Source organism: Chiloscyllium punctatum, chromosome 21 (assembly GCF_047496795.1).
Source record: "Chiloscyllium punctatum isolate Juve2018m chromosome 21, sChiPun1.3, whole genome shotgun sequence".
Lineage (NCBI taxonomy): Eukaryota > Metazoa > Chordata > Chondrichthyes > Orectolobiformes > Hemiscylliidae > Chiloscyllium > Chiloscyllium punctatum.
The window spans coordinates 76,828,408-76,852,619 of NC_092759.1; positions in this window are offsets into that span (position 1 = coordinate 76,828,408).

Below are 24,212 nucleotides of genomic sequence, written 5' to 3' on the forward strand. Positions count from 1 at the left end.
TAGATAGCCAATCCTCAATCCATCCCAGCAGCTCACCTCGAACACCATGGGCCCTCACCTTGCTCAGCAGTCTCCCGTGTGGCACCTTATCAAAGGCCTTTTGAAAGTCCAGATAGACCACATCCACTGGGTTCCCCTGGTCTAACCTACTTGTTACCTCTTCAAAAAATTCCAACAGGTTTGTCAGGCATGACCTCCCTTTACTAAATCCATGTTGACTTGTTCTAATCAGACTCTGCTCTTCCAAGAATTTAGAAACCTCATCCTTAATGATGGATTCTAGAATTTTACCAACAACCGAGGTTAAGCTGATTGGCCTATAATTTTCCATCTTTTGCCTTGATCCTTTCTTGAACAAGGGGGTTACTACAGCCATCTTCCAATCGTCCGGGACCTTTCCTGACTCCAGTGACTCTTGAAAGATCTCAACCAATGCCTCTGCTATTTCCTCAGCAACCTCTCTCAGAACTCTAGGGTGTATCCCATCGGGGCCAGGAGATTTATCAATTTTAAGACTTTTTAACTTTTCTAGCACTATCTCTTTCGTAATGGCAACCATACTCAACTCAGCCCGGTGACACCCTTTAATTTTTGGGATATTACTCCTGTCTTCCACTGTGAAAACTGACGCAAAGTACTTGTTAAGTTCTCCTGCTATTTCCTTATCTCCCATCACTAGGCTCCCTGCATCAGTTTGAAGTGGCCCAATGTCTACTTTTGCCTCTCGTTTGTTTCTTATGTACTGAAAGAAACTTTTACTATTATTTCTAATATTACTGGCTAGCCTACCTTCATATTTGATCCTCTCATTTCTTATTACACTCTTTGTTATCCTCTGTTTGCTTTTGTAACCTTCCCAATCTTCTGATTTCCCACTGTTCTTAGCCACTTTATAGGATCTCTCTTTTTCTTTAATACATTTCCTGACTTCCTTTGTCAGCCAAGGTTGTCTAATCCCTCCCCGGTTAATCTTTCTTTTCTTGGGAATGAACCTCTGTACAGTGTCCTCAATTATACCTACAAACTCCTGCCATTTTTGCTCTAGTGTCTTCCCGGTTAGCCTCTGCTTCCAGTCTATTTTAGTCAGTTCCTCTCTCATGCCCTCATAATTACCTTTATTCAACTGTAACACCATTACATCAGATTTCGCCTTCTCCCTTTCAAACTCCAGACTGAACTCTACCATATTATGGTCGCTACTTCCTAAGGGTTCCCTTACTTTAAGATCTTTTATAGAGTCTGGTTCATTGCAAAGCACTAGGTCCAGAATAGCCTGCTCTCTTGTGGGCTCCATGACTAGCTGTTCCAAAAAGCCATCCTGTAAGCATTCCATGAATTCCCTTTCTTTAGATCCACTAGCAACATTATTTATCCAGTCCACCTGCATATTGAAGTCTCCCATGATCAATGTGACCTTGCCTTTCTGACATGCCTTCTCTATTTCCCGGTACATGTTGCGTCCCTGGTCCTGACCACTGTTAGGAGGTCTGTACACAACTCCAATTATGGTTTTTTTGCCTTTGTGGTTCCTCAATTCCACCCACACAGACTCCACATCATCCGACGCTATGTCATTCAATACCATAGATTTAATTTTGTTCTTAACTAACAAGGCAACTCCACCCCCTCTGCCCACCTCTCTGTCTTTTCGATAAGTCGAAAAACCATGGAGGTTTAACTGCCAGTCCTGACCCCCCTGTAACCAAGTCTCTGTGATGCCTACTACATCATAATCATTCACTATTATCTGTGCCATTAATTCATCGGCTTTGTTATGAATGCTACGAGCATTCAGGTAAAGTGCCTTAATGCTAACTTCCTTATTAGAGATGTTGTAAGTCATATGTCCTAAGTTATCCTTGCTTTTTTCTGCATTCTCAGTCTGCCTCAATTTTAAATCCGCCTGGAAACATGCTATCCTGCTGCTTATCTTTCCATTTACCTCCATACTCCCTGTTGCTTTCACTTTCCCTTCCCCCCAACTCAGAAGTTTAAAGTCCTACTGACCACCCTATTTATCACCACCCTGGTACAACTACATGCTGTAGTTGTACCAGCCTCCACCACTTCCTCTGGCAGCTCATTCCAAGGTACCGCTGAGGCCTCACCAAAAAATTTACCCTCTCACTTTCAACCATTGCCTTCTAGTATTGGACGCCCCTAACCTGGGGAAAAACCCTGATTACTCACGCTATCCATGACAGTTCTGATTTTATAAACCTTTACTGCTGCGAAATGTGACACCAATCAACACGAATAGCTGTGCTTTCAGTCATCCTGCTCCTAAATTCTGAAATTCAAAACTGACACCTCTTCTTTCTCCATCAGGTCACATTTCAAAATTCATTTTAATCAGTTTGTTCAGATGTATTATGAAACACTTCTGTGAGCTTTACGCCTCGACCGCTGTGCCCAGAGGTAGGGACACTAGCACCACTCAGTAATACCCATAAAGCTGTAACATTATTCGCCTGTGTGTTTGCTCATCAGCCTGTTCTGACATGTTATGACAAACCTCTGCAACAGGCAGGACTTGCATCCTGACCTTCTAGTCCAGAGCAAGGAACATGACTATACAAGTTCTGGAATTGGAATCAAATCCAGAGTTCTGGCTCAGAGACAGGGATATTACCCACTACACTTCCAGACCTAGATTTTTGGTCATATTTTAAGTGCCAGCATTCAGATCGGTGTTGATCTTTTTTATAATCAGGTCACCATTACTGAACTAAACAAAACATTTTGTTTTGTTAATCAAGTGCAAGATATTTCTCTTAACTGTAGGATGTTGAGTGCATGTGCTGTGCCATCGAAATTAATTATGAACATAGTGAGTTTTGAGAAGATTTGTAGCTCAGGTTGAGGTTTTGGATGTGGGTTTGCTCGCTGAGCTGAAAGGTTCATTTCCAGACGTTTCATTACTTTACTAGGCAACATCTTCAGTGGACTTTATGCAAAGAAATTCTGAAACTTCCTGCTTTCTATTTATATGTTTGGGTTTCTTTGAGTTGGTAATGTCATTTCCTTTGATGATGTTATTTCCTGTGGTAAATTCACTTCCTGTTCCTATTCTCAGCGGGTGGTAGATGGGGTCAATATCGATGTGTTTGTTGATCGACTTCTGGTTGGAATGCTGTGCTTCTCGGAATTCTTGTTCATGTTTTTGGCTTGTCCTTGGATGGATGTGTTGTCCCATTCGAAGTGGCGTCCTTCCTTAATCTTTATGTGAGGATGCGAGTGAGAAATGGTCATATCCTTTTGTGGCTAGTTGGTGTTCATGTATCATGGTTCTCTGCCTGTTTATCTAATATATTGATTGTTACAGTGCTTTCACGGTATTTTGTAAATGACATTAGTTTTGCTCATTGTCTGTATAGGTTCTTTAAAGTTCATTAGCTGCTGTTTTAGTGTGTCGGTGGGTTTGTGGGCTACCATGATGCCAAGGGGTCTGAGTAGTCTGGCAGTCATTTCCGAGATGTCTTTGATGTAGGGGAGAGTGGCTCGGGTTTCTGGACGTGTTTTGTCCGCTTGTTTGGGTTTGTTGCTGAGAAATCGACGGACTGTGCTCATTGGGAACCAATTCTTTTTGAATACACAGTAGAGGTGATTTTCCTTTGCGCTGTGTAGTACCTTTGTGCTGCAGAGTGTGTTGACTACTTGAAATAATGGTCTGATGCAACTTCATTTGTGGGTGTTGCGACGATTTCTTCTGTAGTTCAATATTGGGTTCATATGTATTGTTTTTCTGTAGAGGCTGGTTTGAAGTTCCCCATTGGTTGTTCACTCTACTGTGACATCTAGGAATGGCAGGTTGTTTTTTTTTCTCCTCTTCATAGAAATTTATGCCAGTAGGGGTATTATTGATGGTCTTGAAAGTTTATTTTAACTTGTTTCATTTAGTGATGACAAAGGTGTTATCAGAGTTTGGGTTGGATGGTTGGCAGAGTTGTTTTATCAAGTCTCTTCATTACTGCCTCTACTAAGAATCCTGAAATCGGAGATCAGATGGGTGTTCCATTGGCTTGTCTGTAAGTTTTGTTGTTGAATGTCAAGTGGGTGGTAAGGCATAGGTCAACTAGCTTGATGGTTTTCTCATTGATGAAGTTAGTGATGTTTGGTGTCTGTGTCTTTGGGTATTCTAATAGTGTGGTCAGTCTTTCACTGGCCAGGTTAATGTTGATTGAGGTAAACAGGACTGTTACATAAAAGGAGACAATAATTTCATCCTCTTCTATCTTAGTGTCTATAATGGTCCTCAGGAATTCTTGGGTGGAGTGCATGGAGAGGCGTGAACCTTCTACTAAGTGTCTTAGTCTTTGGTGTAGCTCCTTGGCCAATCTGTACGTTGGTGTTTCCAGGTAGTGAGACTATAGGTCTGAGGGGGGCATCTCGTTTGTGAATTTTGGGTAATCCGTAGTAGCGTGGTGTGTTGGATCCATCTTCCACTGAAGATGTTACCTCGTCAGGCAATGAATCGTCTGGAAATGAATCTTTCAGCTCAGCGAGCAAACCTACATCTATAACTATGAACATCTTTAATTGTTATTGTCTGTAGTCTACAATATTAGGGAAAGAAATCCTGCAGACACACTCTGCCCAATGAAGGGTCTAAAATTGATATTTATTAGTCAACACCAGAAAAGAAGGAAGAGCTTAATTTCTGACCCCAAAACACCGATCAGTATTACCCAACTCTAACTTGCGACTGCCCTCTTCCTAAAACCATGAAGGGATACCAGGCCGCTGATTACTGTCCAATCTCTCCTCCCCACTGGCTGTATCTGCAATCAGTCACACCTCGCTCTATCCACACAAGCAAATCAAGCTCGGGAACTTTGTAAAACTCAAGGCTGGAGTGTGTAGGCCTGCTGCAGAGGGGGAGGTTACTTTAAAATTGAAGGGGGAGTGTGAGGTGGCACTAATATCACACACTGAGCTGAGGGGTGGCAGATGGAGTTTAGTTTGGATTAATGCGAGGTATTGGATTTAGTAAATCAAACAAGAGCAGGGCCTATACAATTAAAAGTAAAGCCTTTGGCAGTGTTGTAGAACAGAGACCGAGGCCGTCAGGTATAATTCTTTAAATTTTGCATATCATATAGATAGTGTATTCAGAAGACGCCCCGTACCCTTAGAAAATACCTTCACTATTCACTTTGATATTATTGACCTTGATATTATCAAGCTGGAGAGGCTTCAAAAGAGATTAACCTGGATGTTGTTGGGAATGGAGGGTGTGAGCTATAAGGAGATGCTGGATATGTTGGGACTTTTTTCACTGGGGAGTATGAGATTGCGGGGTAAATTTACAGAGATTTGTAAAATCATGAGTGTTACAGAAAAGCTGAAGGACTAATGTCTTTTACCGAGAGTTGGGGATTCAGAACTCAGGGATATTTTAAGGTGCAAGGAAAAAGATGAAAAGTTTGGATGGTGCTGTGAGCAGCTGCCCTCTCCCTCCCCCTCTCTGAATGAATCCCGGTTGGTTTTCACCTCTGCCAATGCCTGTGCAGTGGCGTGGGGAGGCAAGCAGAGCGTGGCATTGCATCGCTTTAAGCACCACAGAGACAGCCAGACCTGCCCCACACAGAGACACACAGATACACACACAGCAATTGTTAGGACACGGCATTGAGATCATCTGCTAGTTTAAACAAAACATAATGAAATGGTCTATTTACCTCGTAAACTATAAAAAATATGAGTGACAGAGAACGCCCAAATTCCACTGTTTAAATAAAAACATCAATTTATTTTTTAACTCTGAAAGTGAACATGTTACATGAACTATGCACAACTCAGGGACCCCCTTTCTTTTAACTGCTTATTCCCCGACTCCAACTCGATAGCAATATACTGTTCAATAAGATGCTTATTAAAGTTACATAAACTTAGTTTCAAAACCACACAGCAGCTGTTATTTAATCTGACCTTACACCAATTTCCCTTTTCCCATCTTTCCTGGGAAGACTGGCTCATTTTGCAGGATGCTATCGAAGTGTCTACATTTGAGCATTCTGAAACCTGGGAACACATCCTTCCATGACACTGTCTTTCAGTCTCCCCCTCTCTGTCTATTTCACAAACCCCTCCCATGTGGTGATATTTAAACTGCTTCCTCCGCCATCTCTCTCTGGCAGTGATGTTCACACCCACAGCAACCCCTTGTTAGGGCACAATGGAGAGATCGAGCTGGAAATGGATGAGAGCTGCACATCCTGTCACTTCCAGCATGGGCTGCAAGTTTCCCCACTCTCGGCAGGGATCTAACACAGTGTTACTGAGCAATGCAGTGGGGTGGTGTACCCAGTCCCACATGCTGGGAGGGTGACTGCTCCTGGGTTACAGATTAATTCACGGGTGATCACTACACAGTTCCCAGTGCTGGTCAGACTATCTGTTTGAGGTTTATAGATAACGCAATGATGTGGTTAGTGTAGCTCCTCATGCTGGATTGATATTTTTTCAGGTTTGCACATTAGTGCTCCGTTGTGGTCTGCACAGCTCCCGGTGCTGGACAGATATCTAGTCCGGGTTTATAGATCAATGCACTGCTGTGGTCTGCACAGCTCCCCGTGCTGGACAAATATCCAATCCGGGATTATGGATCAATGCACAGATGTTGTCTGCATAGCTCCCCGTGCTGGACAGATATCGAGTCCGGGTTTATAGATCAACGAACGGTTGTGGTCTGCACATCTTCCTATGCTGAATACTTGCTGGAGGAACACAGAAATCCAGGCAGCATAAAGCGGTGTGGAATTTGATTTTTCGGATGTAGCCCTCCTTCAGGACTCTTGCAGAAGGCTTACAACCAAAAGGTCGACTTCTCCACTTCCTGATGCTGCCTGGCTTGCTGTGTTTTTCCAGCTTCCTGCCTGTCTACTTTTGATTCCAGCATCTGCAACTTTTCTGTCTCTATCCCGGCTTCCCACACTGGACAGACGTCGAGTAGGCGTTTGAAGTTAAGTGCTCTGATATGATCTGTGCAGAGTTTCACTCTGGACAAATTGCTGGGTTGTACTGATCAGTGCAATGGATGAATCTGGACAGATTCCTGGGTTGTCCTGAGCAGGATACTGGCCTGGTCTGTACAGTGTTCCACGGTGAACAGATATCGCCTCTGATTTTATGGTGTCTGGGCTGGTTCTGTGAGGTGGATTGAGAATGTGGTATATCTTTAGTTCCCATTCCTGTGATTGGACCCTCTGTCTCGCACCCCATCAATGTTACACTTTTCCCAGGCACAGTACATCATGTTGATGGGGTGGATATGGGTGAAAGGTGATGCAGAGGTCAAGGAGTTTCCCGGAACATTCTGTCCCCAACATTCTATACATGATATTCCCCAGAACATTCTGTCCACAACATTCTATAAATGCCATTCCCAGGAACGTTCTGTCACTGACATTCTATAACTGCCATTCCCTGGAACGTTCTGTTCCCAACATTCTATAACCGACATTTCCCGGAACATTCTGTGCCCAACATTCTGTAACTGACATTCCCTGGAACGTTCCGTCCCCAACATTCGATAACTAACATTCCCCGGAATGTTCTGTCCCTGACATTCTTTGTGAACGGCCAGACGTCAGTGAATTGAACAAACGATAAGATCCTGAGGGAAGAGATCCCACTCCAGGGAGTAGGAGACACTGTTCCGAAGGCCCCTCAGGCAGTTAAAGGGGTGAATACCTTTTCCCTGCAATTTGATTTCTTCTCTTCACAGGATCGACCACAATTTAGACCTAAATACTGAAATTCCCAAACTCCGTTTCTCTTCAGGAAACTTGGAGAGAATCCTTCAGGACAGCAACGTTTCCACCCTCCGTATTTGGAACTGGGAAGGAGTGACCTGTATCTGCTCTCGAGTGATCGAGTGTGTTGGAACGTTCGACAAATTATCTGTCTTTATGGATGTGTCTCTGTGTGTTTGGGGAGTGAGGCTTTTTTAGGGTTTATATCACACTTTTGTCAATAATTCAGACCTTCCCGTTTGTTATTCCAGCTCCAATTATTTTAATAAATCCCTGCATACAGGGACATTTGAAAATCTCACTGGGTCCCCGATCAAACGGGTCCCTTTGCCTCCAGGCTGATGGATAATGGGTTTGTTTTCCTTCCTCACAGTTAACGTAGTGACCATCTACGTCCTGCTTTCAGAGATTGTAGATTGTCTCCATGTGTCAGACGTGACCTGGGGGCCATGGCAGCGGCGAATCTCCTGGTCATTATCCTCGACCTGATACTGAGACACATTCCCATTGTTTATTGGGAACAGTTTTATTTCCTGATGGACTCCATCCCCGTGTGTAATATCCAAGCCGTCCTGCTTTATGCAGCCACTGACTGCTCTGTCTGGTTCACCGTCACTTTCACCTTTGATCGGTTTGTGGCCATTTGTTGCCAGAAGCTGAACAGTAAATATTGCAGTGAGAAAACGGCGGATGAGGTTCTGGGAGCAGTGACTGTGCTGAACTGTTTAAAGAATATTTCCTGTTATTTTATGCTCACGGCTCCCTCTTGGCTGTGGAACGACCCCTGGTTTTGTGATGAAACAGCCGCTGTTGTATTCTCCAGTGTCTGGGTCACAATCGAGCTGCTCCACCACATTCTCACCCCGGGTGTCCCATTTCTCCTGATTCTGCTGCTCAATGTTCTCACCGTCAGACAGACCAGCAGAGCCCGCAGGAGATTCAGTGCTCACATCAAGGGGTACGCTCAGTCTGACACAGAAATGAGAAACTGAAAAAAAATCCATCGTTTTACTGTTTGTGATCTCGGCCAATTTCATCCTGTTATGGTGAACGCTACTGGTGTATTTTATATGGTACCGAATATATTGGATTGGGTATCAGTCTGCGGAACTCCATCCCTTTGTGCATGAATTGGGCTTCATGTTGCAGCTCCTCAGTTGCTGCACAAACACCGCGATTTATGTCATGACCCATACTAAGTTCAGGCAGCAGCTGAAGAATTTGCTGAAATATCCCTTCACTCAAATCCATCAAACAATCAAATTCACTCATTAATCAATCCATCCAGTATTTTCTCATTTCAGTTCAGAGTTTCAGCGATGAAGCAGACAGTCGTTATGGTAACAGACTAAGGGTAGCGTTGGTTTGTTCATCCTATCCAACGGTGGGGAAGGGGGTGAGGTTCGGTTACAGGGGCACATTTTATTGTCTCCAACAACTCAGGGGCCAGTGAGAAAATGCACCATCCCACTGACTGTATCCATCACTTCAATTTGTAATCAATAAAAATGTTCATTAAAACGTGCTGAGCAGCAGAGTGACCGATGTCGTTGCGAGTCTTTGTGTTGAAGAAGCTGAGCTGGAGAGACACAGACTTAGCCCCATGTCCTGGTACTCAGGGAAGTGGAGGGGACTGGGCCCTGTGCTCAGGAGTTGGTGTTAACTCCTTCTGTCTTTGCTTTTATATTTGGGTCCCCCCACGCAAACCTGGCCTCTCCAATTCTTCTCCCCCTTTCTTTCTCCTCATTTCTCTCTCTCTCTCTCTCTCTTGCACACTTTCTTTCACTCTCCCTCTTCCCCCCGCCTTTCTATCTCTCACCCAACCCGCGGAATGTCCACCGTATTCCACTCTTCTCTCTCCCCCTCCCCTTCACTCTCCCCTTCTGCTGTCACTTTCTCCCTCCTGCAACTCCGTTTCTACCCCATTTTCCCCCTTATCCAACGTCCCACATCTCTAACTTCTCAGCCACCGCACATGCAGCTTCACCATCAAAACCCTAGTCTAGGGTGTGCGGGAAAGGGAAAGATCAGGGAGACAGGGTGCGTCGGATAGACAGAGAGGAAGGGAGAGGAGTGAGAGATTCAGTCAACGAGAAATGGAGGAAGATGGGGAGAGAGAGAGGGGTAGTCAAAGAGAGAGGCCGGGAAGGGGAGAGGTATAGAGACAGAGGAGAGGTAGAGTGTGAGAAAGAGAGAGAGAGGCGGAGGAGAGATGGGGGTGAGAGACAGAGAGACAGACAGAGGGAGAGAGTGAGGGATGCGAGAGACAGAGAGTGGGCGAGACAGAGAGAGAGTGAGAGATTGGACGAGGGCTGGGGCGAGAGAGAGCGACAGAGTAGGGCTGAGAAAGAGGAAGAGAGAGGGCGGCGACAGAGAGTGGGATGAGGGCGGGAGAGTGAGGGGGAGAGAGAGAGGTGTTGAAAGGGGGCCATGAAAGAGAAAGAGGTTGACAATAGGGAGCGAGATTGTGCAAGAGAGAGAGATAGGGGGCGAAAGAGAGGAGTTAAAAGTGGGAGGCGAAAGAGAGAGGGACAGTGGCCAGAGAGAGAGACAGGTGTAGTGAGAGGTAGTGGCGAGAGAGAGTGAGAGAGAGAGAGTGGCTAGAGGGTATGTACGGGTGTGGGGGGAGGGGAGAGAGAGAGAGGGAGAAAGAGAGACAGAGACCGAGACAGAGAGAGAGAGAGAGGTACGGAGAGAGAGAGAAAGGGGTCAGGAGAGAGAGGGTGGGGGGCGAGAGAGAGAGAGAGAGAGACTGAGGCGGGCCGAGCGAGAAAGTATATGATGGGGAGAGAGAAGGCGGGGCAACAGAGAGAGTATGTGAGTGAGACAAAGAGGGAGGGCGAAAGAGAGTGATGGCATCGAGAGAGTGAGGGTGCAAGAGGGGTTTAGAGAGGAAGTGGAGAGAGAAAGAGAGTGAGCCAGTGCGAGAGGGGGCTGGACACGAAAAGAGGGGCAAGAGATGGAGGGTTCAGAAAGTGATACAAGAGGAGAGAGATGAGAGCGAGACTGAGAGAGACAGAGAGAGGGAGTAAAATGCTGCTGGACAGAGGGGACGGGAGAGAGATTCACAGAGAGGCAGCAATCGATGGAGAGAGTTGCTGAGCGACAGAGAGGGTGAGGGATCAGAGAGAAAGACAGAGTTGGCGAGAGACAGAGGTTGGACGAGAGAGTGAAAGAGACACAGAGAGGCTGTGAGCGAGAAGGAGAGAGAGAGATGGAACAAGAGAGCGAAAGACCGGTGAAAGAGAGGTTGGGAGCAAGAGAGAAAGAGGGAGGTAAGAAAGAGAGAAGGGGTAAAGATGTTGCGAGAGATAGAGGGTGAGGACGAGAGCGAGATAGAGCGAAAGAGAGAGAGAGATGATTAGAGAGAAAGAGAGAGAGAAAGGGCGAGAGAGCTAGAGTATGAGAGCGAGATAGAGCGAGAGAGGGTGAGAGAGAGAGGGTGAGAGAAAGAGAGAGATGAGAGATGGCTAGAGTGGAAGCGATGGGGCTAGAGAGCGAGAGAGAGGTGGTAAGAGAGAGATGGAGCGAGAAAGAGAGGTTGAGAGAGAGAGAGAAAAGACAGAGAAAGGATAAGAGAGAGAGTGAGTGAGTGGGCAAGAGAAGTAGCAAGAGAGAGTTTGCGAGTGGGTGCAGAGAGAGAGATACAGACCGAAGCGGTGCTAGAGAGGGACAGAGAGAGGGCGAGAGAGATGTCGAGAGTTAAGGGCGAGAGGGAGATAGCAAAGGAGATAGTGAGCGGGGAAGACAGAGAGAGATAGGGGGCAAATAATGAGAGAGTGCGAGGGTGAATGTGAGAGTGAGATGGAGCGAGACCGAGAGGGAGGGGTTGAGAGAGGAGCAAGAAAGAGAGAGGGGATGAGAGAGAGAGAGCAAATATGAGACACAGCAAATATGAGACAGTGCGAGTGGGAGCGAGTGTGACAGTGTGAGAGAGGGGGCAGCTAGAGGGAAAAAGTGGGGTGAGCGAGAAAGCGAGACAGGGCGTGCCATTGAGAGAGGGTAGCGATCAGAGTGAGGGGAAGAGCGAGAAAGAGCGGGAAAGCGAGTGAGGGTGCATGCAAGGGAGAGAGGAAGCGTGAGCGAGAGACAAAGATCGCGACCGAGAGAGAGAAGGGGTGAGCGAGAGAGAGAGTGAGAGGCAAATGAGACTTAGAAATATGGAGTGAAATAGACAGAGAGAGAAAGTGCGAAAGGGAGCAAGCATGATGGGGGAGTGAGATACGGTGGTGGCAAACGAGAGAGATTGAGAGAGGGGTGTGAGGTAGAGAGAAAAGCTTGAACGATTTGGGGGTTGAGGAAGAGTTACAGAGGGAGTGAGCAAGAGCGGGGTTTGAGGGAGAGAGCAGGTTGTGGGGGAATGGAATGGAGGGGACGAGTGAGAGAGAGATGGAGTGAGATCGAGAGACAGGGGTTGAGGTAGACTTACAGAGGTGGTGAGCGAGAGAGAGAGGCGGTGAGCCAGAGTCATAGAAGGGCGAGCGAGAGAGAAAGGGAGGAGCGAGAGTGAGAGGGACGTTGAGGGAGAATTATAGAGGGGGTGAGCGAGAGGTCGATAAGCGAGATAGAGGGATGGTGAGGAATCATTATAGAGAGCGTGAACGACAGAGGGGGCGTGCGAGAGACACGGGGGTGAGCAAGAGAAGGGGTGAGGGAAAGTTATAGCGGGGACAAGCAAGAGAGAGAAAGAGTTGGTGAGTGAGTCAGAGGGGATGAGCGAGAGAGCGGGAATGGCGACTGAGAGAGAGAATTAGTGTGTGAAAGAGAGAGGAGTGAGAGAGGGACAATAAGAAAGAGAAAAAAAACAGATTGTGCGAGATAGCAAGGGAAAGAAAGTGTGTGAGAGAGAAGGGGACGAGACAGAGGGGGAAATGTAGAGAGACGGGGCAACAGAGGGAGAGAGAGATGGAGAGAAAGGGTGCAAGAACGAGTGGTGGCAGGGAGGCAAGAGAGACCAAGTGTTTGGGCGCGAGAAAAAGAGAGTGTGGTCAATAGCAAAAGAGCGATTGCGAGAGACAAAGAACAAGAGAGAGAGAGACCATGAGGGCGAGCGAGACAGGGGATAAAAGAGCGAGTGGGGCAAGAGAGAGGGGGGTGCACATAGAGACAAAATGCAATCAAGGCATAGGTGCGCATGAGAGAGAGAGCGAGCGAGAGAGATAGACGGCGAGACCGAGACTGAGAGAGATGAGGCAGAGAGAGAAGACTGTGTGTGTGTGAGAGAGAGATAGAGAGGAAGAGCGAAAGGCGGTTCAACAGAGAGAGAGAGATAGACAAGCGAGAAGGCAACAGAGTGAGAGAATGTGAGAGAGAGATAAAGAGAGAAAGAGAGAAAGAGAGCGAGAGAGACGACAAGAGTGAGAGTGAGAGAGAGAGGAAGACAGAATGAGAAAGGGGGCAGAAAGAGAGTGGGGGCTAGAAAGAGAGAGGTCAACAAATTCGGGCGAGAGAGAGCAAGAGAGAGAAAGAAGGGGAAAGAGAGAGAGAGAAATACAGAGAGAGCGAGGGGGGCGTGAGGGAGAGAGAGACAGGGAGGTGGGGGCGAGAGAGAGATACGGGGATGCAGTGAGAGGGAGGAAGTGGTTGAGAGAAGCTTTGGGAGAGTTTGAGAGGGCCAGAGAGAGAGAAAGAGCAAGAGTAAGAGAGAGAGTGGGAGCGGAAGAGAGAGATGACCGGGCGAACGAGAGAGACAGAGGGGTCAAGCAAGAGAGAGATCGAGGAAGAGAGGCAGAGAGAGAGGTATTGAAGGAGACAGAGAGATGGGGCGAGGACGAGAAAGTGAGAGAGAGGGATGAGTGAGATAGAGAGGGGTGAGCATGAGTGAGAGATGGAGTGGCGAACTATTGAGGAAGAGAGTGGGGATGCGAGAGAGGGAGACGAGCAAGAGATAGAGAGAATGTATGTGTATAAGAGTGAGGGAGGGCAAGAGACTGGTGGAGATCAAGAGAGAGGGGGCAAGAGAGAGAGAGAGGGAGAGAGGGAGAGGGGAGGGAAAGTGTGTGGAAGAGAGCACGGATGAGAGAGACGGTCAGAGAGCGTGAGGATGTGGGCAAGAGGAAGAGATAGAGATAGGGTAAGACCGAGAGAGTGGGGGCAAGAGAGAGACGGGGAAGTGGGCGAGAGAAAGAGAGACAGAGAGAGTGGGTGCGAGAAAGAGAGACAGAGACGGCGAGCGAGAGAGAGCAAGGGTGAGGGAGAATTCAGAGGAGGCGAGCGAGCGAGATGGAGAGGGCGTGCAAGAGGGAAAGAAGGAGTGAAAGTGAGCAAGGAGACAGAGGGCGCGAGAGAGAAATTTTGCAACAGAGAGAGAAAGGGGTATGAGAGAGAAGATGCGAGAGAGGGAAAGAGGAGATGAGAGCAAGAGAGCGAGGGAGTCCGAGAGAGAGAGAATGAGAGCAAGAGGGAGAGAGTTAAGGCGAGAGTGAGAGAGAGTTTGCAAGCAAGAGCGAGAGGGGGCGTGCAAGAGGGAGAGAAAGAGAGAGGGATCAAGCAAGAGAGAGAGAGGTCATGCAAGAGAGAGGGTGCGAGAGACAAAGAGGTTGAGAGAGCTGGATATGAAAGTGAGTGAGAGAGAGGGAAAGAGGAGGCGAGAATAAGAAAGACAGAGGGAGTCCGTGAGAAAGAGAGAAAGAGGATGAAAGAGAACGAGAGAGAAGGGATGGGCGAAAGAGAGGGGTGGAGCGAGAGAGAGGGAGCGATGTGCGAGAGCGAAAAAGAAGGTGTAAGAAAGAGAGACAGAGAGAGGGAATGAGCACGAGAGAGATAATGTGGCGAACGAAAGAGAGCGTGAGCGAGAGAGAGAGGGAGAGAGAGTGGGCGAGACAGAGCGTGTGTGTGAGTGAGAGAGACAGTAGGCGAGAGAGGGGTGTGTGAGAGAGAGTGCAAGAGAGAGGGGGCAAGAGAGAGGTAGAGTGAGGGGGCAAGTGAGCGAGATCGGCGGAGCGAGAGAGAGAGGAAGGCATGCAAGTGGGAGAGAGAGACAAGCGAGAGGGAGAAGAAGGGGACAAACAAGAAAGAAAGAGTTAGAGAGCGAGAAAGAGATGGAATGCGGACAGTCAAAGTTGGCAGGCGAGAGAGCGGGTGAGAGAGAGGGTGAGAGAGAGCGAGAGAGAGGGGGCAAGTGAGAAAGACGGGTGAAGTGTGAGAGAGAAAGCGGGTATACGAGCGAGAGACAGACGAGTAAGAGGAAGAACGAGGGGGCAAGCAAGAGAGACAGTTAGGGAGTGAGAGACAGAGAGGGAGTGAGAAAGAGAGAGGGAATGTGGCGAGTGAGAGGTAGAAAGATGGAAAGCGAGAGAGATAGTGGGCGAGTGAGGGGGTGAGAGAGAGAGAACGAGAGAGAAGGGGCGTGAGTGGGCAAGGGAGGGAAAGTTTGAGAGAGTGGGGGTGAGAGAGTGAGAGAAAGACAGGGTCGAGATAGATGAGAGAATGAGAGGAGGACGGTGAGAGAGATAAGGGCACGAAAGATGCAGAGAAAGAGTTATGGACGTGAGAGAGAGAGGGGGGCCTGCAGGAGGGAGAGAAAGAGAGTGGAGTGAGCAAGAGAGAGAGAGTGAGAGGGTGCAAGAGTGAGGGTGAGAGAGAGATGGATGAGAGCGAGAGAGAGGGGTGAGAGAGAGGGAAAGAGCGATTATGAATCTAAGCGAGAATGAGAGCTAAAGGGAGAGAGTGGGGACGAGATAGTGTGACAGAGACGTATGGAGTGAGAGAGAGTGGTGGAGCGAGAGAGAGCGAGGGGGCGGCAAGAGGTAGAGACAAGTGAGATTGAGTAAGAGGGGAGGCTAAAGAGAGAGTTGCGGGGGGCGAGAGAGAGGGAGCGAGTGAGAGACGGAATATGCCGAGTGTGAGAGGGAATATGGCGAGTGAGAGAGAAAAATGTGGCATGAGAGAGAGTGGGAAAGAGAGAGGGTTGAAAGAGAGAGAGAGTGAGAGAGAGTGGCCGTGAGAGAGCAAGGGAGAGAAAGTGCGTGAGAGCAAGTGAGGGCGAGAAAGTGAGAGAAAGAGACAGGCGAGAGTGACGACAGTCCAAGAGAGAGGGGGAGAGAGAGAAGGGTACGCAAGACAGAGAGCGCGCTAGAGACAGAGATTGCTTTGAGAGAGAGAGGGGGGGACAAGAGAGAGACTGTGAGGGAGAGAGTGAGAGATTGTGGGCGTGAGCAAGAGAATGGAGATGGGAGAGAGGGGCGAGAGACAGACTGTGCAAGAGTGGGTATGAGAGAGCGGGCGAGAATGACAGGCAGGCAAATGGGAAACGGAGAAAGGGTGAGCGAGAGTTATAGAGGGTGTGAGAGAGAGAGCGCGCGAGCGAGGGAGAGAGAGAGAGAAGGCAAGCGAGAGAGAGGTAGAGAGATGTGGCGAGCAAGAGAGATAGAAAGAATTGGCGAGAGAAAGAGAGGAATCGAGGGAGAGAGAGGGAAAGGGGTGATCAAGAAAGAGAGTGGGCGAGAAAGAATGATTGCAATAGAGAGAGAGGGCAAGCGAAAGAGTGAATGGAGGCGAGAGAGCGAGAGTGGGGCGAGAGAAAGTTGGACACGTGAGAGAAAGAGTGAGATGGACTGAGCAAGAGAGAGAGATTTGGCGAGCGAGAGAGAGGATCGAGCGAGCAGGAGAGAATGTGGTGTGTGAGAGCGAGTGTGGACGAGAGAAAGAGTGGCTGCAAGAGAGAGAGGAGCGATGGAGATGGAGTGAGCAAGTGAGAGGGTTTCGAGCGAGGGAGAGAGAAAGACAGTGAGCAAGAGAAAGCGTGGGGGTCGAGAGAGAGAGAGTTGGTGAGGGAGAGAGGAGTGTCGAGCGAGAGAGAGGAAAGGGGGCGAGAAGGATAGAGAGTGAATCAGCCAAAGACTGGGCATGAGAGAGAAAGCGAAAAAGAGGGAATGGAGAGACTGAGAAAGAGTAGGCAAGAGTAAGTATGAGCGCGCAGGAGCGAGGAGTGAGCAAGAGAGCAGGGGCAAGTGACACAGAGAGGGGGGCAAGAGAGACCAGTGCGAGGGATTGTGCATGAGAGAGAGAGGATGAGTGAGCGAGTGAGAGCAAGGGGAATAGATGGGTCCAGAGGGTGGTAAAGGGTGAGAGAGAGGGACGAGTGAGAGCGGGAAGGATGCAAGAGCGCGCAGGTGCGAGGGATGATGCATGAGGGAGAGAGGGTGAGAGTGAGTGAGCAAGATTGAGAGGGATAGAGGGGTCGAGAGTGAGCTAAAGGGTGAGAGAGAGGGAGGGCATCAGAGAAGAGGAGAATGAAATTGTGGGCCACAGAGAGAGGGGCGGTCGAGAGAGGGGGAGAGAGAGATAAAGTGAGAGGGACATAGGGCAAGAGAGGAGACGAAAGGCAGATATGTGCTGGAGAGATAGAGAGAGAGGGGGGAAGAGAGAGAGGTGGCTTAGAGAGTAAGGCCGAAAGTGAGAGGCAGAGATCGAGGGCTAAAGAGAGAGCGTGAGAGATGGGGCTGGAGAGAGTGCGAGTGGCAAGAGAGTGGGCGAGAAAGAGAGACAGAGAGAGAAGGGCGAGGACGAGAGCGGGACGCTGAGAGGGGAGGGAGAGAGCAGGCAAGTGAGAGAGAGAGAGAGACAAATGGGGAGCGAGAGCACGCGGGAATGAAAGAGTGAGGGGGTGAGCAAGAGAGAGAGAGATGGCTGGCGAGAGAGAGGGGAGGCGACAGAGACAGTGAAGGAGAGCGAGAGAGTGAGGGGGTGAGTGAGAGACAGAGAGCGAGCAAGCTCCGGAGAGAGAGAAAGAAAAATAGAGGCCTATATAGAGAGTGAGACAGTGGGCACGAAAGAGAGAAGGGGAAAGAGGCGAGTGAGAGAGAGGGAATGGGATGATCATGTGATAGAGGGTGCGAGCGAAAAGGGGGAGGCAAGTGAGAGAGAGAGCGAGTGAGAGAGACAGGGGCAAGCAAGAGACAAAGGGGCCGAAAGAGAAATTGGGAAGAGCGAGTGTTATCGTGAGGGGCGTGAGAGAGTGGAAGACAGAGAGAGAGGGCGCGAGAGTGAGTGTTACAGAGGGGGCAAGTATGTGGTGAGTATGAGAGAGAGAGGACAAGAGACAGTAAGGAAGCGAGAGAGAGGGGCGGGGAGAAAGAGATTGCATAGGAAAGAGAACGTGGGAGGGGGCGAGAGGGATGAGACAGAGACAGAGCGAGACAGAGAGGAAGTGCAATAGAGAGAGATTGAGAAAAGTAGAGAGGGTGAGATAGAGCGCGCGAGAGGGTGCCAGAATGGAAGAGATGGGGTGAGAGAGTGAGAGCGCGGGGGGGGGGGGGGGAGAGGAGTTGAGTTCGAGAAAGAGCAAGCTTGAGAGAGACAGAGAAGCCAATAGATAGAGTGAGAGAGTGGGCACGAGCGATAGAAGGGGAAAGGGGCGGGTGAGAGAGAGGGAATAGGGTGAGCATGGGAGAGGGGGCGAGCGAAAGAGGCGGTGGCAAGTGAGAGAAGCCGATGAGAGAGAGGGGCAAACGAGAGAGTAAGGAAGAGTAAGATAGAGAGGGAGAGAGAGGGGAGGGAAAGAAAGAATGCAGACGAGATTGAACGGAGGTGCGAGAAGCACGAGACAGAGTGAGCGAGACAGAGTGAAGCGTTAGCGAGAGAGTGAGAAAAGGAGAGAGGGCGAGAGAGAGAGCGCGAGAGGGTGCCAGAAAGAAGAGAGCGACCAGAGAGTGACAGAGAGGGGGAGAGACAGAAAGACAGCGAGAGAGAGAGAGAGACCGCGAGAGTGAGTATGAGGGGGCGCGGGGGAGAGAGACTGACAGAGAGATATATAGGGGGCGAGAGAGACAGAGCGAGAGAGAGAGGGTGAGAGAAGGCTCGAGGGAGACAGCTAGACAGGGGAACGAGAGAGGGGGCAAAAGAGAGGTAAAGAGAGGAAGAAAGAGAGACAGACAGAGCGAGAGAATGAAGGGTGAGATAGAGGATGAGGGGATGAGAGAGCGACATAACGAAGAGAGACAGAGACAGGGTGCAAGAGAGGAGGCGAGAGAGATAGAGGGCAAGAGTGGATGAAGAGGAAGAGAGGGTTCAGGAGACTCAGAGAGAGAGGGGTGTGCAAGAGACAGAGAGAAGGACTGAGAAGTAGAGAGTGAGGTGACAAGACAGGGGGCGAGACAGCAAGATAGGGCGTGAGAGAGAGAGAGAGCGAGCAAGGGAGAGGGGAGAGTGGGCCAAACGAGAGAGTGAGAGAGAGGGTGTGACCGAGAGAGGGAGAGCAAATGAGCGAGCGAGAGAGAGAGAGGGACAGAGAGAGAGAAGGCAAGGGGGAACGCAGTGAGACACAGAGAGCAGGGGTGAGCGACAAAGAGAGAGAGGTGGCAACGACAGGGAGAGATGAGTTGTGTGAAAGAGGCGGCGCAAGAAAGAGAGGGAGAGAGCCGGAGTGGGCGAGAGGGAGAGAGGAGGACAGAATGAAGGAGAGGGAGAGGGAGTGTGTGTGAGAGAGAGAGGGAGGGTGTGAGAGAGACAGAAGGAGAGACGAGGCAAGCGAGAGAGAGATTAAAAGACAGAGAGTAAGGGGTGATTGAGGGGGTGAGAGAGCGAGAGAAGGGTAAGTGAGAGAGATAGACGAGAGCGTGGCGCGAGTGTGGGATAGACAGCAAGCGAGAGAGGAAGATTGATAGTGGAAGTGAGTGAAAAGGGGAGAGAGAGTGGGTGAAGCAAGCGAGTGAGAGCGTGTGAGACAGTGCAAGAGAGAATTAGAGAGAGAGAACGAGAGAGAGAGGGCGAGTGCGAGACAGAGCAGAAGTGTCAGTGACAGAGCGAGCGTGAGACCGAGAGCGAGAGCGAGAGAGGCAGCAAGTGATAGAGAGAGGGTGTGAGAGACAGAGAGAAGGCAAAAGAGAGAGAAAGAGATACGGGACGTGACAGAGAAAGAGGCAAGGGGATAAAGACAGCGAGAGTGGATGGCGATAGAGACCGAAGGTGGAGGCGAGTGCACGATAGAGAGGGGTGCGCAACAGAGAGAGATGAGGAAAGCGAGAGAAACAGGGCCAAGCGAGAGAGCGAAAGAGAGAAAGGGGAGAGAAAGGGGAGAGAGAGGGAGATGGAGAGAAAGGTTGAGAGAGAAAGAGACAGAGACAGTAGGAAAGTGTAAGAGAGAGGGGTTCGATCGAGAAAGAGTAAGGCAGTTGAGAGAGAGGGAGAGTGAGGAGGCGAGGAAGTGGGAGAGAAAGAGAAAGGGTGTACGAGAGAGAGTGGCAGCATGCGAGAGAGAGTGGTCAAGAGTGGGGGTGCAAGAGGGAGACAGGGTGGAGGCAAGAGATAGACAAGGAAAGAGGAAGAGTACAGCAGGAGAGAGAGTGAGTGCAAGACAGCGAGAGAGAGAACGTGTGAGGGGGAGAGAGAGGGCAGGAGAGAGGTAGCGAGACAGAGAGAGGATGACAGAGAGAGTGGGGGCGAGATTGAGAAGGAGTGAGAGATTGTAAGAGACAGATAGATGTGACGAGAGAGGAGGCAAGAACGCGATAGCTTGCGAGAGATGGTGCGAGAAAGAGGTTAAGAATGAGAGAGATGGGGCGAGAGCAAGATAGAGCAGGAGAGTGTGCGAGAGTGAGAGTGAAAGTGAGACCGATACCGAGAGTGAGAGAGGGGGGTGAGTGAGAAATGGATAGGATTTGAGAGACAGAGAGAGAGAGAATGAGAGAGGAGGCAAGAGAGAGGGGGAGAGAGAGAGTAGGGCGCGAGAGCGAAAGAAAGCGCGGAGAGAGATCGACAGCAGGGCGTGGTGAGCGAGAGAGGAGGCGAGCGAGAAGAAGTGGGTGCGCAAGAAAGAGAGATGAGACAAGCGAGAGAGAGAGAAAGGGAGTGGGGGATGAGCGAGAGAGAATGGGTTAGAGGGAGAGATGAATAGAAATGGCGCGAGAGAGGGAGGCAGAGAGAGAGAGTCGGCAAGTGTGGGAGAGAGAGGGGTTGAACGGGAGAGAGGCGGCGTGGAGCGAAACAGAGACTGGGGGCGAATTACAGAGTTGGGGCTGTCGAGAGAGAGCGGGATGAGAAACTGAGAGAGGGAGAGAGGTAGAGAAATCGTGTAAGAGACCGAGAGAGATAGGATGTGTGTATGTGTGAGAGAGAGAGAGAGAGAGAGAGAGAGAGAGAGAGAGAGAGAGAGAGAGTTCAAGACAGAGACAGAGAGAGAGATCGAGGAAGAGAGAGAGAGAGAGAGAGCACGTGAGAGAGAGAGAGTATTGGCGAGTGAGAGACAGATAGACAGCAAGACTGCGAGCGCGAGATAATGACAGATCGAGAGCGAGACCGAGAGCAAGACAAAAGGTGTCCAGCAGAGAGAAAGAGAGAGATAGAGGGTGACACAGAGAGAGAGGGCGAGACAGAGAGGGGGGGCACAAGAGAGGTGAGGAGAAAGGCAGGATGAGAGAGAGAAAGATAGTGGCAAAAGCGTGGACGTGAGAGACAGAGAGGGGCCAAGAGATGGGGCGAGAAAGAGAGAAAGGTGTGGAGAGGGGGGTGCGGTTCAGAGAGAGAGTAAGCGAGAGAGCAGCAGAGAGAGTGACAAAGAGGGCGTGAGAGGGAGTGTGAGAGGGTGCAAGAGAGAGATACAGGGAATGTGAGGGGGGCACGAGAGGTAGAGAGAGAGGGGCGAAAGAGAGGGTTGAGAGAGGCAGAGTTGGCGGGAGCGCGAGCGATGCAGAGAAAGAGAGTGAGGGGGAGAAGAGGGGTGAGACAGAGTGAGAGCTGACAAGAGAGTGGGCAACAAGACAAAGAGAGATGAGGGAAGTGAGAGAGAGGGGTTGAGCGAGAAAGAGGCAGACGCTAGAGAGAGGGGGAGCGCAAGATGGAGAGAAAGTGTGCGAGAGAGAGACAGAGAGAGATGGTAAACAAGTGTGTGTGAGAGAGGACGCGAGCAAGAGAGAAGAAGGATGTCGAGTGATATAGAGACAGAGGGAGGTAGTGAGAGAGAGAGAGGGGCGAGAAACTGAGAGAGGGAGAGAGAGGTGTAAGAGAGAGGGGTGTGAGACAGGGAGAGAGAAAGGGAGAGAGAGGGAGAGCGAGAGTAAGAGCGAGAGTGAGAGAGGAAAAGAGAGACCGGGAGAAAGTGAGACAGAGCGAGCGAGTGAGCGTGTCCAACAGAAAGTGAGGGAGAGAGAGTAGGCAAGAGAGAAAGAGAGAGAACAAGGCACGAGGGAGAAAGAGAGAGAGGGGCAGAGAGAGAGTTGGCAAGCAACAGAGAGTTAGAAGGGTCGAGCAAAAGAGCGAGAGAGGGGCAAGAAAGAGAGAAAGAGGGAGACGGGGGCGAGGGAGAGAAGGAGGGAGAGAAAGGTTCCGAGAGAGAGAAGGAAGGCAAGAGAGAGACAGAGACAGAGACAGAGAGGAGGCAAGCAAGTGAGTGTTGGGGAATCTAGTGAGGGAGACAGAGTCAGAGGGGGAGAGTGAGAAAGGGAGAGAAAGGGTACAGGAGACCGGAGTGAGAAAGAAAATGAAGGAGGGAAGTTCGAGAGAGGGAGTGAGAGAACGAGGGACATTCAGAGAGAGAAGAGAGCGAGAGGAAATGGGGGAGGCAAGAGAGAGAGGTGCGAGAGATGGTGCAAAAGAGAGAAATAGAGCGAGAGTGAGAGAAACGGAAGCAAGAAAGAGAATGAGGGAGGCACGAGAAAGAGAGGGTGCGAGAGATGGTGCGAGAGAGAGAGAGAGAGAGGTTGGGAGAGATGGTGTGAGAGCGAGAGATCGACGGCGAGAGCGAGATAGAGCAGGAGAGTGGAGGAGTGAGCGAGAGCGAGACCAAGATCAAGAACGGCAGAGAGCTGGCAAGTGAGAGAGAGAGAGACAGAGACAGAGACGGAGAGTGCAAGAGACAGGGAGAGAGATGAGGTGAGGGAGAGAGAGAGGCAGTGGGGTGCAAGAGAACGGGGTAGCAAGAGGTAGAGCAGAGGTAAAGGAGCGAGAGAGGGGGTGAACCTGAGAGAAAGAGAAAAATGAGGCAAACGAGAGAGAGTGGGTCGAGTGAAAGAGAGAGAAAGAGAGAGTTTGAGAGTGAGAGAGGGGAGAGAGACTGATGGAGAGAAAGGGTGTATGCGAAAGAGAGAGAGACAGAGAAAGTCGGCAAGTCCGAGAGAGGTTCGAGCGATGGAGAGGGGGCAATTAAAAGAGAGGGGTAATGAAAAATTGAGAGGAGAGAGATAGCAAAGATGTAAGAGATAATGGACGAGAGAGAGAGGGAGCGAGAGGGTGAGAGAGACAGTGGGGGCAACAGGGGTAGACACGGAAATGGAGCACAAGAGTGAGAGGTGGGGCGAGTTACAGAGAGGGGATTGAGAGTGAGAGAGAGGGGGAGGCAAGTGTGTGCATGGGTCTGAGAGACTGAGAGAGAGAGATTGAGGAAGGCAAGGGAGAGAGTGGGTGAGAGAGATGGTGTGTGAGAAAGCGGGTGAGAGAGAGAGGAAGTGACAGAGAGAGAGCTCGAGATATAGAGGGGACGACAGGGTAGAGACAGAAATGGGACAAGAGAGTGAGAGGTGGGGCAAGTGGCAGAGTCGGGTCTGAGAGTGTGGGAGAGGGGCGAGTGATAGAGGATGGGAGAGACGGTGCGAGAGAGAGTGAGAGATTAGAGACAGAGAATGCGAGAACGAGATAGATTGGGACTGTGGGCTAGAAACCGAGAGGGAGAATGAGACCAAGAACGGCAGAGAGAGGGTGTGAGAGAGAGAGAGAGAGAGAGAGAGAGAGAGAGAAAGAGAGAGTGTGGTGGTGAGCTAGAGAGTGGGGCTGAGATGGAGAGACAGAGGGCTAGGCAAGAGAGCACGCTGGTGGGAGAGACTGTGTGAGAGGGAGGGTGAGAGAGAGACGGAGGGAGAGTGGGAGAGAGAGTGAAGAAGGCAAGAGCGAGGCTGGGTGGTAGAGACGGAGCGAGAGAGAGCAAGAAATTGGGTGCAAGAGAGCAAGAGGTCAAGAGACGGTGCAAGACAGAGAGTGTGAGAGTGAGAGGGAGAGAGAGCGACAGAGAGTGAGAAAGAGAGATCGAGAGACCAGGGGCCGAGTGACAGAGAGAAGGAGTAATTGAGAGGGAGAATGACCGGGTGGGAGGGGGGACTAACGAGACAGAGTGAGGGAATGAGATGGGGCGTGAGAGAGTGAAAGAAGGGAGAGAGAAAGCGAGTGTAAGAGAGAAAAAGGAGGCGAGGGAGAGAGAGAGACAGTGGGGCGCGAGTGAGATAGAGAGAGGGTGGCAAGAGGGATAGCAGAAGCAATCGAGAGGGAGAGAGGATCGAGTGAAAGAGAGAGACAGTGATAGGGTGAGAGAGAGACAGAGAGCAGAGGCAAATGTGAGAAAGAGGGCAAATGAACGAGAGAGGGGAAATCAAGAGACAGAGGTGGCGAGAAAGTGAGAGAGGGCGAGGGAGAGAGAGAGCAAGGGTGTAGGAGAGAGAGGGAGGGAGTACACACCAGAGATACTACAAGGTTGCAAGAGAGTGGGAGCGAGAGAGAGGGTGAGAGAGAGAGAGAGTAGGCCCTGAGAGA